The sequence below is a fragment of the Phyllostomus discolor genome, chromosome 8 (genome assembly GCF_004126475.2).
Source record: "Phyllostomus discolor isolate MPI-MPIP mPhyDis1 chromosome 8, mPhyDis1.pri.v3, whole genome shotgun sequence".
Lineage (NCBI taxonomy): Eukaryota > Metazoa > Chordata > Mammalia > Chiroptera > Phyllostomidae > Phyllostomus > Phyllostomus discolor.
Window position 1 is genome coordinate 113,294,587 of NC_040910.2, and position 15,443 is coordinate 113,310,029.

At 66.5% G+C, this 15,443-nt stretch overlaps 1 protein-coding gene across 5 annotated transcripts in view; it reads right to left on the reverse strand.

Moving 5' to 3' along the window:
• TBC1D16 (TBC1 domain family member 16) overlaps positions 1-15,443 on the reverse strand; it is a 55,935-nt gene that overhangs the window by 26,024 nt on the left and 14,468 nt on the right. The gene's annotated exons all lie outside the window — the stretch shown is intronic.

Genomic DNA, 15,443 nt, shown 5'->3' on the forward strand with positions numbered 1-15,443 from the left:
CGTTCACCTGTGGGGGTCAGGCAGCCCAGCAGCTCCGACCGCGACTTACAGGGAACAGAGACGCAAAGGGGAATTAGACACGGGGTGGGGGGCGGGGGGAGAGCGAGGGCGCTAATCCTCATCTGACTCACCTGTGTGTGTGCATGTGTGTGTCACGTGTGCTTGTGACATGTTTGTTTGTGAACATGCATGTGCATGCCACGTGCACACATCACATGGTGCGATGTGTGTGCATGCATGTGTGCTTGCCCGATGCCTGTTCATGTGCATGTGTGTGGGTCATGTGTGCATTTGTGTGTCCATGGATGCACATATGTTATGTGTGTTGCATGACATGTGCTTGTGTGTGTGTACAGCCCCCCACCCCTGTCCAGGCCCAGGCCCATGTTCAGTTGCGAAAGGACCAGCGTGTCCCCAGGGGTCCCAGCCCCACGCACACGCACAGACCCCCGTGTTCATCCGCTCCGTGTGTTTGCCCTGACGCCCACCCGTAGGCAGGCGCTGGCCTGGCTGCCGGCCCGGCTCCTCGGCCAGCGGCCCCGGCCCAGCCTCTCACCACGTTCTCCCCAAAGTCACAACACACACAAACAGCACCACCTCGAGCCGTCACTCTGGCCCGGGGGCTGCATCCCCAGCGTCGGCGACGGCGACCGCAAACCGTCAGGTTCCGGAGAATTCTGTCCGCAGCTCCACACACCCGTCGTGCGACAAAGGGGGAAAACCATTAACTCTAGGAGCGAGGGGTGGTGCTCTGGAAGGTTCTGGGTGTGGGGTGTGGGTCCCTTCGTTCATCAGCCCCAGGGAAACCCCAGCGGCCCCCGAGTGCTTTGTCAGCGAGAGCCTCGAGGAGTCAGGGCCCCGTTCGCACGAGCACCGTGAGGTCGGTCCCCGCCTGTCCACCACGGTGTGTGTCTCGGGCCGGGCCGGGCCAGGCTGCACGGCGCCGCCCGCACCTGCACCCGCACCCGCACCCCCCGCCTTGCCTCCCTGTCCCCGGGCCCAGCCGTCTCAGTCCACTGAGGAAAAGCCTTTCAATCAGTAAGACAGAAACAGGTTTCCCCAAAGGACATTTTTTAAATCAGAAAAAAAAATAGCGGTGGGGAGTGGGACGCTTCTCACCGCCCGGTAGAGGACCTGCCACGCTGGGTGCACACTCAGTGTGAGTGACCAGGGAGTGAGCCCCGCTCACAGACAGGATTCCAGGTGGCCCCACGGGCACCCCAAATGGGGGGGTGCCACACAGACCCTCGTGAGTGGCCCTGCTTTCCTGGTAAAACCCGCTTCAAGCCCAGGGACAGACTTTGCCCGTTTACTAACTGCAGCGGAGCCTCCCGCCGAGGCCCGACCCCTGGGCTCTGGTGCCTTCTGCGGGGGGCGGGGGGGGGGGGGCGCTGCATCACCTGGGACCGGCCACCCACGTCCAGGCTTTGTGAGCAGGCTGAGCTGGACGGACGCTGTATTGGCCTCGGCCTCATCTGAGTGACAGAGGGGTGCCCAGGTGAACGTGTTGCCGGGGTCCCCGCCGGACCCCAGGGAGCCCTGGGAAGGGCTGCTTGTCCTCACCGCCCCCACCCCACCCTCCCCAGGTGTGGGCGGGGGCCTTGGCAGAGGAGCTCAGAATTGTTCCGCGGGCTGCGCCTGTGTGGGCGGGGCTGCTCGCCTCACTGGGGGACGAGCGAGTCCCCACAGGCCCCCGGTGGCCCTGCCGTGGTGGAGTGGCAGGTGCTGAGTCATCAGGGATTGGGCTCCGGCCGGGCCAACCCCGGGGGAACAGGCTGATGACCCCAGGGGTGGGCCCCAGGTGGCCCGGAGTCTTGTCTGGGCGACCCTGTGACCTCAGGGTCACTGGGCTTTCAGAGCTGTTTTCGGGCTGACCTGCGCCCGAGCACCCTCCAAACTCAGAGGTCACGTGTGCATGAGCTCTTTCCGGGCCCTGGACTTTGCCCCTGGGTCCCCGCTCTCCAGAGGGTGCGTGCCCTCCAGGGCAGTGGGGCTCTGGCCCGGCACCAGCCCCCCGATGCACCCCAGCCCCTGGGGCTTGGCTCCAAGGCACCAAGGGGAGTGTTTTGGGACCCCGAGCTCAGCCTCGCAGCGTGGCTGGGGGACGGGCCCAGCCCATGAACGGGAGGGGACAAGGAAACAGGCCACGAGCCCGGGTCCTGCAAGCCAGGCGCCCTTCCCGTGCCTCGCCACACTCCGGGGGGCTCCAGGACCTTCACCAACACAGAAAAACCGGTGCTCACACCTGCTACGGGAAGACACTGGCCCTGGCCAGTCTTGTCACACAGTGTCACCGACAAAGAGTTCCGGGGGCTGCAGAGGGGTCCCTCTGTGTCGGCCAGGCAGGTGCACCCAGCCAGCCAGCCCCTCCCTGACACCCCTTCCCGACCCCAGGGCTGGCCGCAGAGGGTGGGTCAAGGCGCCCTGGTCAATCCCCACCCTCCTGGGGTGGCCAGGGGCTCTGGGGTCAGCTTTGGGGAGCCCAGGCCTGAGGGTGCCCCGCCTTCCGTGACAGGCCCAGCACCTTCGCCCGGAGGGGTGCACCCGAGTGTCCCCGCTCCCAGAAGATGGTGGAGAGAGCCTCTGTCTCCAGGCTCTGCTGAAGGCTGGGCTCCGTGACCTCGACGAGGCCCCGAGGGCTCCCGCCACGTCAGGGTCTCTCGGAAGAACGAGATTCCAGGGCCTGGCTCTGATTCCGATGGGACAGCAGGGGTCCATCTGTCCTACAGGGAGTCCCCGCGCCCCGGCCAGCGAGAGGACAGGATCAGCCTGAGCCCGGGCCCGGGCACCACAGCCGGCAGCACGAGCCTTCCCTCGCAGCCCGGGCAGAGGGCAGGGGCTGCTGCAGCGAGGCGGCCGGGGCCACATCAGCGAACGTCCCCCGAGCGCAGGTCTGGAGCAGGGGCAGTGTGCCCAGGCTTACGGGACCCAACAAGCTGGCCCTCAGGCTGGAAGGGGACCCCAGGCGGCGTCTCACAGCCCCAGGGCTGCCCTGGCGCCTCAACCTCCTCTTCCTCCCCTCCCTCTTCCCTATCGCGGCAAAAACACCGAACACCGACGGTCTCAGCCTTTTTTAAAGCACAGCGCGGGGGCACCGAACCCATTCACGCTGCTGGACAGCCGTCACCACGTCCTCCGCCTGAAACCCCGCCCCCACGAACGTTCGCCCCGCCCCCCGTCTGCGCCAGCCCCTCCCACTTCCTGTCTGTGGCTCGGTGGCTCCAGGGACCGCGTGTCACTGGGGTCACACGGGGTGGCCCTGAGCGCTGTGTCCCGCGGGCCCCTCCAGGGTATAGCGGGTGCCGGGACGGCTCCCTTCTCAGGGCCGGGCGAGCGTCCCCGTCGTTTGTGCGTCACCCGCCTGCCCACCCGCGGCGGCGGCGGCTCCCACCCGCGGCTGCTGCGGACGCGGTGCGCGCCTGTCTTTTCAGTCCCGTGTTCACTCCTTCTGGGCGGCCGCTCCTCACCTCTAACCCGTCTCCGCTGGCCACATACTAGCCGTACAGTAATAATAATAATAATAATAATAATAACAACAACAATAATATTTTACGAAAGTAGGGGCTCCAGCAAAGCGCAATGCAGACAAGGCCTCCGTGGAGACTCAGCTGGGCCGTGCGAGGGGTCAGCACGTCCACGCGGCGGTGTGGGAAGGGCGGGAACCAGGCTGCCTCCCTGGTCCGGCTGGCCCGGGCCGGCCCCGCCCCGCCCCATCCTGGGTCTAACGCCAGCGGGGCGCCTCTGCTCGGAGGCCAGAGGCCAAGCCGAGGGAGGGCCTGCCTGGTTTCTGGGAGGCACTGGCTGGGGCAAGGGGGTGGGGGTGGGTATGCTGGCTGCTCTCCACCGGACCCCCGGAGAGGAGGTGGAGCGTCTGGGGAGACAGCGGTCAGCTAACAACAGAGACGGGACACAGGGAAGGAGCGGCCAGGGGCCCTGCAGCCCCCGGAGCCCGGCTGGGGTCTGAGCCTGCCCCGGGCCCGCAGCACACAGCCAGCCGGCCTTGACAGCTGGCCCTACATTGGGCGATGGCCGGTCTACATGATGCTCGGAAAAGAAACCCAGCTTGGGGGCAGGTAGTGGGAGGGGGGGAGGGTAGGTGGGCCACCCAGGGTGAGGGGACTTCCTTCTCTGCGTCATCCTTGGCCCTTAGCAACTGGGGGGCACCTCGGAGGGGGGGCCTTGGGGGGAAGGTGGCAGGAGGCACGGTGGCCAGGGCAGGGCCGCGAACACCCCGGCCTGATCTGGGCAAAGCCTGCCATCTGCTGGGCGCGCGGGGCTCCCTCCGCGTGAGGTGCCACCTCCAGGAAAGGGAGCTCAGGGGTGGGGACAAGGCCGTGCCCTTCACAGGGGGGTGTTGCGGGGCCGTGCCGCCCAGACACGGGACTCTGGGCCTCGAGGAGAGCGGCCGGCACTTCCCAGGGAGCAGGGCCCAGGCGCCCCCCCGCCCCGCGCCCTGCGCGCACCCCGGCGGTCCAGTGCCACGCCTGCCCGTGAGGCGCGCACCCCCGCACGCCCGCCGGGCGGGCCCGACACAGACGCCGCTCTGCCGGCTTCCTGCGCTGGGGACACACAATGCATCCTTTCACGCCAGGTGGGGCCGCTGGGGCGCGGAGGCCTCCCTGGGGTCCGCGGCGTGCGGTTGGGGAACTCAGGGAGCTGTCACTCTCGACGCCCGTCAGGAAGCTCCGGAGACGCGAGGCCCAGGCTCGTCACGCTGGCGTCGCCCGGAAGGTGACAGCCCAGAAGCCTCTGACCACGCTGTGCGGAAAGTGGGGGAGCCGTGACCGACCCCCGCCGCGCTGTGGCTGCTGGAAGGGCGGCCCCGCGGAGCCCCGCGGCGTGAAGTGAGCCATCTGTCACCCGACACCCCGCCCGGCAGCCCGCCAGGCTCGGAGAGAGACCGTGGCTACCAAAAATAATCCTCCGGTGTTTAAATATTTACAGAAGCAGACAGATCCCCGTGCCTTCGCCCTGCACGGCGGGGCCCTGACCGCCGGCCCCAGGCTCCTGCGCGAGGCCACGCCCACCTCCCAGGTCCTCGCCCCGCCCCCGCCCTCCCATCCCCCCCCCACCGGGCTGGGTCTCCTACGGACCCGCGAGAGCCACCCTGCCTCCTCCCAGAACAAGTCCACTCCCACTTCCTTCCCCCCTGCGACCCCAGCCCTGGCAGGCGCCGCCCTCCTGTGGCCCCTTCTGTCCCCAAAGCCCCTCGGGAAAGGGCCCCCTTGTCTAGGGGGTCTGCGCCCCGTGTTGGACGTCGGCAAACACACTGGCGTGTGGGGGTGCGCCCACGGAAGCCCTCGATGTCTCCCCTCCTGGGTGCCCGGTCACGGGCCGCGGGTCTCAGGATGGTGAGTACAAGCAAGGGCAGCTCCTTGGGAGGAGAGAGTGAGACGGGCGGGGGGGGGGGGGGGGGGACGACTTTTGGGGACCACCAGTGCGCAGAGCTGGGAACAGTGACCAGGGCTTTCGCGCCCCAAGGTCCCTCCCTCAGGGACAGGGACGCCCTGTGTCACCGCCTGCTGTCAGAAAGGCCGGGACTTGCCGCGGGCCACCTGCTGGCCCCAGAGCCCACGCCTGCTCCCAGCGGCCCGGCTGGCAAAGGGCGAAGGTCGAGAATGACCCGTGTGATCCACCCGTGTGGACCATCTTCATCCGCCCTAGATCGTCCGGGAACCGGCCCCCGGAAGCCAGGAAGCAGCTCTGATGTCGGGGGAGGGGCCTCAGGAGCCCTGTGCCCCCCGTCTGTCACAGGTGCGTTGACAACACGGGTCGAACCCAGTGGAAGCCCAGGTGGACAGGCCCGGGCTCCGTGCTGGCCGGGGGGGCGGGAGGGGGGAATTCTGGGGCGAACGGGAGCCCACGGAGCGGCTGCAGCACAGACAGAGGTCATCTGCCCCCCCCACCCCACCCCCGGGGCGATTTCATCAGGTTTGGGGTTACATTGCAACAGCCAGGTGGGGGTCTCCCAGGGCGGGGGGTTCGAGCGCCCCCCCCCGTTTCACTGCCTGTGACCTCATGCTCAGGGCCCTCGGAGGGGCGGCCACGCGGGCCTCTGCCAGGGCTGCTGATGCAAGAGTGGGGGCCCCCGGCTCCCCAGGGCTCAGTGCCATCGGGGCGGTGCTGCCGGAGAACGTCCCACGGCCCCTGCAACCGTCAGCGAGGGTTGCGTCACGGGTCCCCAGAGGCGCCGTCATGGTTCGCGAGCGACAACAGCCTGTCCCCCGCATCCCCCCTTGCAGCTGGCGTGCCGGTCCCCAGGGAGTGCTGCCTCTCCGGGAGGCCGGACTTCCCTCTCTCCGTGGCGTGGCGGAGGGCTGATGGATACACCGTTTCCTGCCAGTCCTGGCAGCTCCAGGGGGAACCGGGGTGGGGGGGTGAGCCGGGGGGGCCTTTGGAGGGCAGACCACAGCCAACAGCTGGACTTCAAGAAGACCCACCCGGCATCTCTCTGGCACCTTGCTTCTTCGTCCCCCTTGGGCGGTGACTTCAGGGGTTCACACGCTCAGAGCCAGGGAGGGGTCAGTGCAGCAGAACTCTCTCCCAATGCCCTCCCCCTGGCCGCCGGCCGCCACCCGCCACTCGTGGAGGACCCAGGAAGAGGGGAGACCTAGGGAACAGGGCGAGAGAGAACGTGAGAGAAGAGCTGGACACCAACCTGCAGAGACGTGAGCTGGCCGTGCGGGAGACCCCGCTGCCCACCCGCCCGCGGGCCGACTCCTGACGGACGTGTGGGGAGTCCTTGGGGAAGGTGCACACGGGCCCCAAGACTCAGTGCAAACCAGAGCGCAAAGCCCTCTCGTCAGCAACTCTTGAAACGCTGACCACATGGTGCAATGTTGACATGGGAGGGACATGGGATTGTTAAAATTAATTTTGCGTGTCTCCTTTTTTTTTAACTTTAAAAAATGTGGCCGTCTGACCGGTATGACTGAGTGGGTTGGGTGTCGTCCTGCAAAGCGAAAGGTCGCCAGTTTGATTCCCAGCCAGGGCCCAGGCCTGGGTTTCGGGCCAGGTTCCCGGTGGGGGGCGGGCGAGAGGCAACTGATCCATGTGTCTCTCCTTCTCTCCGGCCCCTTCCCTCTCTCTAAAAATAAATAAGTAAAATCTTCCAAGTGTGGCTACTAGACCCACACAGAAATGCCCAAATGGTTTTTGGCAAAGATGCAGAAACTCTTCAAAGGAGGGACAGCTTCTCAACCCACGAAAGGAGGGATCGCGGCCTGGGCCTCACTCCTGCCGTGGAAGTCACCCCCAGGTGACCCTCACCGTCCCGCGGGCAGACTGCGGGGAGGACCACGCAGGGGGTCACCTTCAGGATCCAGGGCCAGGCCGGGAGCCCCTAACCCTTGACACCCAAAGCAAGGTCCACACGAGGGAAAACTGAGACGTGGACGCCACCACGATCCAAGCCTTCCCGCCTGTGGACGGCCCCGCGAGGGGCCGGCGAAGAGAGCTGCGACCGGGAGAAACGCCCGCAGAGCCACAGGGACGACACGAAAGCAGCGTCCGGAACACGTAAGGACCCTTGAAAAGGCTGCAGCCACGAAGGAAGGCCCCTCGGAACACGGGTGAGAGACACGAAGAGGCGTCTCGCTGAGGAGGAGGAGGAGCGGGCGACCGGGGGACATGCGGAAAGACGCCCGGCGTCACCAGCAAAGTGCGGATTAAACCGCCAGGAGCTACCACGCCACGGTGTCCGAATGGCCAAAAATACCCCACAAACCCCCACCCAACGCTGTGACCACGCGGAGAAGCCGGGCCGCTCCTACCGCTGGGGACAGGGAGGGGGCGCCACTGCTCCGGAAGTAAACAGGTTGGCGATTTCTTTCATCACTAAACACGCGACCGCCATCCGCGTGACCCAGCGGCCCCACGTTATCCCGGAGACGTGAGAACCGTGCTCCCACAAACACCTGCGCGGGAACGGCCCTGGAGGCTTCATCCATGAGCCCCTTCCTGGAGGGGACCCGGGACCCCCGTGGGCGGCTGGGCGGCCCGACCCACCGGGACGTGCACACCGGGAAGAGCCGGTCCCAAAGGCTACCTAGCATTTCTTCTAGAAAATTCCTGCACAGATGGAGAGTGCCGTGGGGGGTGCCAGGGGTGAGGAAACGGGGACAAGGACTTGGGGACAAGGACTCAGGTGTGACTACAGAGGAGCCTAGGGGAGCCACGTGGCGACGGGCTGGGCCGGCACTCGATGCTGGCGGCAGTCACACCAGGCTACAGGGGGTTCATACCGGGGATCAGTCTCAGGACCCCCAGATACCAAACCCACAGAGCAGTATCTGCATATGACCCCCACACATCCTCCTGTGGGTTTTTTAAAGGTTTTTCTATTCATTGTTTTGAGAGAGAGAGAGAGGGCGGGGGGAGGGAGGGAGAAACATCCATTTGTTATCCCCCTTACTTGCGCACTCACTGGTTGGTTGGTTTCTGAGTGTGCCCTGACGGGGGATCGAACCTGCAACCTTGCTACGTATAGCAGGATGATGCTCCATCCAACTGAGCTACCCAGCCAGGGCCCTGCCGGAGTTCTTTAAACCGACTCTAGAGGGCTTGTACTACCTGACACAATGTAAATACGGTGTAAATACTACGTAAATCGGCGCTGTAGCGTGTGGTTTAGGGAGCAAGAGAACAAGAACAAAACCTCCGTACGGACTTGGTGCAGAGTGGGCCCAGGCCCAGCAACAACGTAAGCAATTTTGTTTCCAAACATTGCTGACCCACCTGGGCCGGCCCCGCAGGTGTGGAGCGGGGGCTGTGGGAGCCGGCGCCGAGGAGAGAGGAGCGAGGAGCAGGAGCTGGCAGAGGCAGCGAGCCCCGCACCGGGACGCCCTGTGACTTTCGCTCAGGGCGCTGGGAGGGGGGGGGAGGGTGGCTGCAGGAAGAGCACCCGGGACCTCCCTGCACGTCTTTGGCAGCTTCCTGCAGCCTCCTCCTCGTTATGTGGAGGAAATGGCGTTTTTTTACAGGCGTGGCCCCGAGGCAGTGGCACCTGGAAGCCGAGGTCCCCAGGCATTCCCGAGCCAGGCGCAGGGTCGGATCGGGGTGGGCACGGTTCCGGCCCCCGTCTGGCACCGCACGGCTCAGGCACTAAGGCGGCATTTCCTACGACTGTATTTTTTAGAGCAGTTTCAGGTTACAGAAAACTCGAGTGGAAGGTACAGAGTGCCCCCCGCCCACGCCCTGGTGCGTTTGTTCAAACTGATGAGCCAGCGTCCACACACAGCTGCCGGGGACCGAGGTCGGCAGGGCACACCAGGGTGCCCTGTGCCATGGGTCCTGCGGGTCTGCCCAAGCATGAACCCACGCAGAGCCACCGGTACCGCACCGTGTGGTCCTAGGTGTGTCTTCACTGAACCTTCCCAATGGCCCCAGGTCACAGGCAAGGAAACGCAGGCTCAGGAGGGTAAGCGCCCAGCCAGGTCAGGCCCTTGGGGTCACGGGTGGGGCTCAGGTTCCCACTGGAGCAGCTGGCCGCGGAGCCACCGCCCAGCCCCTTCCCCGCCCCAGAGGGGCGCCCGTGAGCCAAGCAGCCGCCCTGAGTCCTTATAGCAAAGGACCGGGCGCTTCGAGGCCCGGCCTGGATTCTCCGGCAGCCCCTCCAGGCTCCTGGAGCCGGGGGTCGCTGCCGCCGCCTGCTAATGAGCTCCCAGCACTGACAGGGGCCAGCGAGGGGCCACCGATAGGCCAGCCCGGCTCTGCCCACCACCTGGCGTCCTCTCCTGGCGGGGAGACCCCTGGGCACGAACAGCCTGTCCGAGGCTGCGGGCCAGTCCACAGGGCTTGGACCAGCTGGTCGCCTTTCCTTCGGACCCCTGATTCCGGCCGCCCCCGGGGCCCGCTGGTGACGGCCGCCGTGACGGGCTTGGCGAGGGCGCAGCAGCGAGGCAGAGATGCCGCGCGGGATCCTGCCGAGCGCCGCGGAGACGCGCGCGAGCTGCATCTGCGGGAGCAGATTGCGGGGAGGCGGGGACGAGCTGTCGCGCAGAAAGAAGTCCCGGCTCCCGGCGGCGCCGGACACGCAAACACAGTCAAACAACAGGCCCGCGGAGGCTGCCAGCTTGCAGGCTGGCAGGCTGCCTCCGGGAGCCCAGGGGGGCGGGGGAGGCTGGCCCCGAAGGCTGGGCTGCTCGGAGGCACCTCCGGGAAATCCGGAGGGTGGGACACGCACCCCCACCCCTGCTCCAGGCCCTCCCATCCCCCCTCGCCAGGTTCTGGCCACCCCCACCCCCCCACCTGTCTCTCCCGGACCGGCTCAGGCGTCAGCGGCCTGCTCACACCTGGTCACACCGACAGTCACCCCTCTCCCCTGGGCGGCAGCCACACCCCTGCACCCCGCACCCCACCTCTGGAGGGTGCACCCACTCCCCCGCCCCGCCACCCTGAGACGGCTGTGCCGGACAGGAGCAGCCGCCAGGAGCGACTGGGAGTCTGGCGGTGTAACACTGGCGCCGGCACCCCCTCCCCCCAGCTCTGGGTGACCCCCCGACACCCCCCAGGGTCCCTTGAGGCCACTGCCCGGCAATGACACCTTCAGGTGCTCGGACCTGGTGCACTGAGCTCATCGGTTCTGCATCCTTCTAAGAGGCTGGGGTTCGCCCCGCCCAGAGCATCCCGTTCCTGCCCCACCCCCCATGGGAGGGGCTGGCCTGTCCCACCGGGAGGAGGACACGCACTGATAACGCTGCCTTGGGGGCGAGCGCCCCGGCTCACAGGAACCCGCCTGCGACCAGCAGACCGTGCTCGGACACCCCTTATTTCCGCCTCCCGGGCCTGGTGGGGGGTGGGGGGGGGGCGGGACTGGCAGGGACGGCCCCTGTCCCTCCGCACTGGCCCCTGTCTGGGGCTGCCCGGGAACCTGAGCCCCCCGCCGCCCCTAGAAACCTGCCGCCCTGGGGGTGGGGGACAGGGCTCTTGTTCATTGGTCTTTTCCCTTCTCCTGGAGGCCTGCTCTGTGCCTGGGGGTGACGACACCGTCACCTGCCTCCCAGGCCTGGTCCATCGGGGCCTGTGCGGTCCACCATCCGTACGGAAGGCCCCTCCCATATGTGGCCATTAAAATTTAAATTCGTTGAAGATGAATAAAATGTAAAGTCCTGTTTCTCAGCCACAACAGCCACATCCCAGGGCTTGATGGCACCTGTGGCCCGGGGGCACCACCCTGGACAGCGTCCCCTCCTGCAGGGTGACGAAGGTTAGGTCTCACCGACGGGCAACAGTGCAGGACAGCATTTTAAAAGGCACCCGAGGGAGACGTATAGGGGGCGGCGGGAGCTCTGCGCAGGGAAGTTCACATGCAAGCAGCGGTCCCCGGGAGGGGTCCCCTCAGCTGGCTGGGGCTTCCGCAGCAGAGGGGGCGAGGCTGGGACTCCCGGGGCCCACGGGAAGGGCTGAGAGGAGAGACTGGGTAGGCAGGTGGGCATCTGAGCAGGACCTGGGGCAGGTGGGCCGGGGGGCCCCCGTGGCTGCACCTGGCTCTTGTGGACGGGCGCTGGAGCTGGCTGGGCCCCTGCCCCAAGGACGCCACAGAGGCCCCCTGCATGGGAGGCGCCCCCTCTGTGACCTGCGTGCCACCGCCCTGCACCGCCGGGAGAAAGCACAGCCAGAGCGAGGCCAGAGCCACGCGAGGATCCTATGAGAAAGGAAACGAGGCGCTCGTGTCCCCTGGGAGCGGGGACAAGGAGGACACGCTCTGGGGACAAGGACGGTGGCAGGTCATTAGCATCAGTTTCCTCGGAAGGACCTCAGGCAGCCCCAGGGGGTTCATTAACAAGTGTGCAAGCCAGCTGGGGGGGGCGGGGCAGTGGCAGGGGGGCGTGGGGGGGAGGGAGCCAGAGTGCCACGTGCAGGGATTAACCGGCGATTTGGGTTAGAAAACGTGGACTCGTAACCACAGCCTAACATTTTTGAACATTGAGAAAAGAAAAAAATTACTCAAAAGTACACGATCCTAACTTACTGGCCTACCTTTCCCTCGGCCTGTGCCGTCCAATAAGGTGGGCCCACACACTATTTAAACCTGTCTTCACCAGTATTCTGTGAAATTTGTAACTCAGTGCCTGCGTCCCACTGGTTAGGGCTCCCGGCGGCAGGAAGGCAGCCACCGCACCGGAAGGCCGGGACCTGGACTGTCACCTCCGGGCGCCAAGCTGTGCTGGGCAGGGGGGGCAGCCCTGCCCATGCACCCGCCTGCCTCTCCGTAGATTTCAACCAAAAGGAGCTCCTAATTCACTGCCTGCTCTGTTTTCGATACAATGAACTTCCAAGTGGCGACACAGTCTATAAATACTGCATACTCTTCCATCTGCAGCACCGCCAAGGTTGTGAACTTTGGCGGGGGGCAGGGAGGGTCACAGGCTCTTTGGGAAATCAGCTGGCGGCCCCCCCTCAGGAAAGTGCGCGCCGTGCGTACAGAGACGAAAGGGACACGGAGGTCTTTTTCTCTCCCCGTTGGAAAGGACACCGCGGCGAACATCTTCGTGCGGGTGCGTTCGATTTCTGCGCCTTCTACCACTTCTCCGGACGCAAGGAGACCCCTTGACTCAGCGGGACGGGGCAGGGCCGGCCGACGAGCACATGGGGACCCGCCCGGGGGGTCGGCTCCGAGAACCGGGTGGGGGGGTCCTATTGTGTTACTGCCTCACCCGGCTGGCCCCCTGAGACCGGACCAGGTGCCTTTCAGGACAGAAACGAAGGATGAGCCGGCCACTGATCTCGCCTGGTGCTCACGCTCACCCCAGCCCAGAGCCTTGACCTCTGGCCCCGGAGGGTGTGGGACGAGGAGCTGCCCCAGAAGCTAACCCTGTTGGCAGAACCTGACCCCAGTGGGAGGAGGGGCGTCCCCAGGGGGCTTTGAGCATACACTGGGTGGAGGGCATCTGGCCATCACGGCGCGGGGGCCTCGCCATCTGGAGACCAGGCCCTGCTGGACATAACCCACAGGTGGCGCAGGGATGAACCGTGTCCTTCCTGCCTCGTGGGCAGGATGTGCCCCGTGGGCACAAAATGTTTGGGGGGGGGGCTCTTCCCCCTCACCCATTCCTAGCCACACGCCCAGCCTCCATGTGTAGTTCTCTGGTGCTACCGCTAGAGGGATCCCATGAGCTAGCCTGACCTCATCCCCTCTTGGGGACCCAATTGCCAGTTAAACTAGGAACCGTTGTTCCAGGGAGCAGCTTTGGGCGCACGCAGGTCCTCAAGGCCAATGCCCCTGAGGGGGGTCTGGCCCAGCCAGATGCCTGCACTCCGGGACCTCGGCCCAGACGCCCTCTCTTCCAGAGGAGCAGGGACCATGCCTCCCTCGCGCTGGTGTCCCTCACGGCAGGGTTCTGCACCCGGACTGCGCTCTGCGCGCCCCCGGGGAGCTCAGCCACTGCCCTTCCCTGGGCCCCATCCCCCGCGGTCCTGGCTCCGCTGGTCTGGCTTCAGCCTGGGCATCAGTGTTTAACGCTGCCCAGGGTTGCCCCGTGAACAGGGGGGCTGGGGGTGTCTGCCCTGTGGTGCCCAGGGTCATGGCCCCTGAGCCCGGGACCCCCAGTCCCATCACCCCGTGGGCGCTGCAGGGGAGGAGAGGCAGCAGGGAAGGAGATGGGACCCCCGTGGGCTGTGGGGACCGCCCGGTGCCCAGATCCGGCTCACGCTGAAGTCTCCGGCGAGAAAATGCAGGTTTCAGGCCCCGCCCCCGCCCCTCGTGGAACCCTCCCCATTTGCACGTTCGGTACATTTTAGCCACGTGCCGTGCTTGGTGGGGCCGGGACCCTGGGTGCGTGCGGACCTGGCCCGAAGAGCGGCTGCACCGGGCTCCCAGGGCCGCACGGGAGGGGGCGCCTCCCTGGTGGCCACAGTGTGTGAACGCGCTCGGGGCCGGAGCACCAGCTGCCGGGCAGCTCCGCGCAGACAGGCGACCCCTGAACCAGACCGCGCGGGGCGCCAGAGCACCGCCGCAGGTGGTGGGGCGGGGAGCTGGGCGGAGGGGCGCGCCCAGCGGCAGCTCGGGAGTCGGCGCACGGCGCGGGGTGGGGCTCTGGAACCCAGCTACCGGCCAGAACCACCCGGACACCAGCGGACCGGAAAAACGGAGCCCTGGCCCACGCTGCGTCGCGGACGGCCCTCGAGGACGGGGTGCCGAGTAGAAGGGATCAGACGCAAAGGCCACGTCCTGTGTGACTCCACGTGCAACCGTAGGGGCGGTGTCCAGGGGCTGGCGGAGGGAGGAAGGGAGGCGGGGCGGGGCCCTGTTGGGGCGACGAGAAAGTTCTGGAACTAGCGAGAGGGGGCGCAGCGCCGTGAGCACACTGACTGCCGCTGAACTGCAGTCTGAAACGGTTGCACCCGCCAGTCCGCGTCACGTGTACTTCGTGCGTGCATCCGAGAAGTTCTCCGCCGGGGCACCGGGAAACGGGGCCAGACCACTCCGCCCTGGGGGTGCCCTGTGCACGGCGGGGGCGCAGCCCGAGCCTCTGGTGAGAAGCCACCCTCAGGGGTGGCCGAAATGTCCGTTGACACTGCCACAGGTCCCCTGGGGGCAGAGCGGCCCGGAAGAACTGTTGACGGAATAGCCCGGGCACCGGACTGCACGGAAGGTCCCCGGGGCTCTCGGGGCGACTGAGGCGGAGAACCACCGGGGCCGAGAGGAAGGGGGGCCTGGGGGTGGGTTCTCCGGCTGCACCCGCAACACGGATATCGCCACTCCATCTTACGAGCGAGGACACAGAGGCTCGCAGACCGGAAGGAGCCGGCCGGGCCTCACGCCCACCAGGTCCCACAGCTCCCAAATCCAAGCCCCGCAGGCGCTCAGGCTGCTGGAGGGAGCTGAGCAGGCCAGGCGCTGGGTCCGGTTCTGCCACTAAGTCCTCGGCCATGGCCCGGCAGCCAGGCCCGCCACCTCTGTGGGGCTCGGCGAAGATAAGAGCTCGGGCCCCTGTGCCTCAGCCTGGACCCTGGGGGTGCTGGACACCCACAGGTATCGCTGTGCTGGCAACGTGGCACCACCAGGGGGAGCCCTGGGGCCCGCGGGCGGGACCCCCGCAGGGGCTGGCGTGTGGATGGCGGCCTGGCTCTCGGGTGGGAACCACTATGCAGCTGCTCGGACCCCATGGGGCGCCCGGAGCCCCAGGGCACAGCCGACTGCCCCTTTTATGTGGGCGCCCCAGTCCTGGAACAAGTGCTCCCAGTCCACTCTTTATCGGACCGCCGTTTATAGAGGGTTTGACAGCAGAAAGAACCCATCTCAAATTCCTCCCCGCTGAAGCTGGCAAAGCGTTCCACGTCCCTACACCCTGCCCCTTGGCTGCTGGGCTTACAGGGGCCCCCGGGGGCCCTCATGGGCACCTCGGCCGGTGAGCACCCGGTGGGGTGTGATTCCAGCCTGGCCGGTGTTCTGGCTGGGTGACCTCCCCAGCCCTTACTTCCACCTGCTGCCCCCAGGGGGC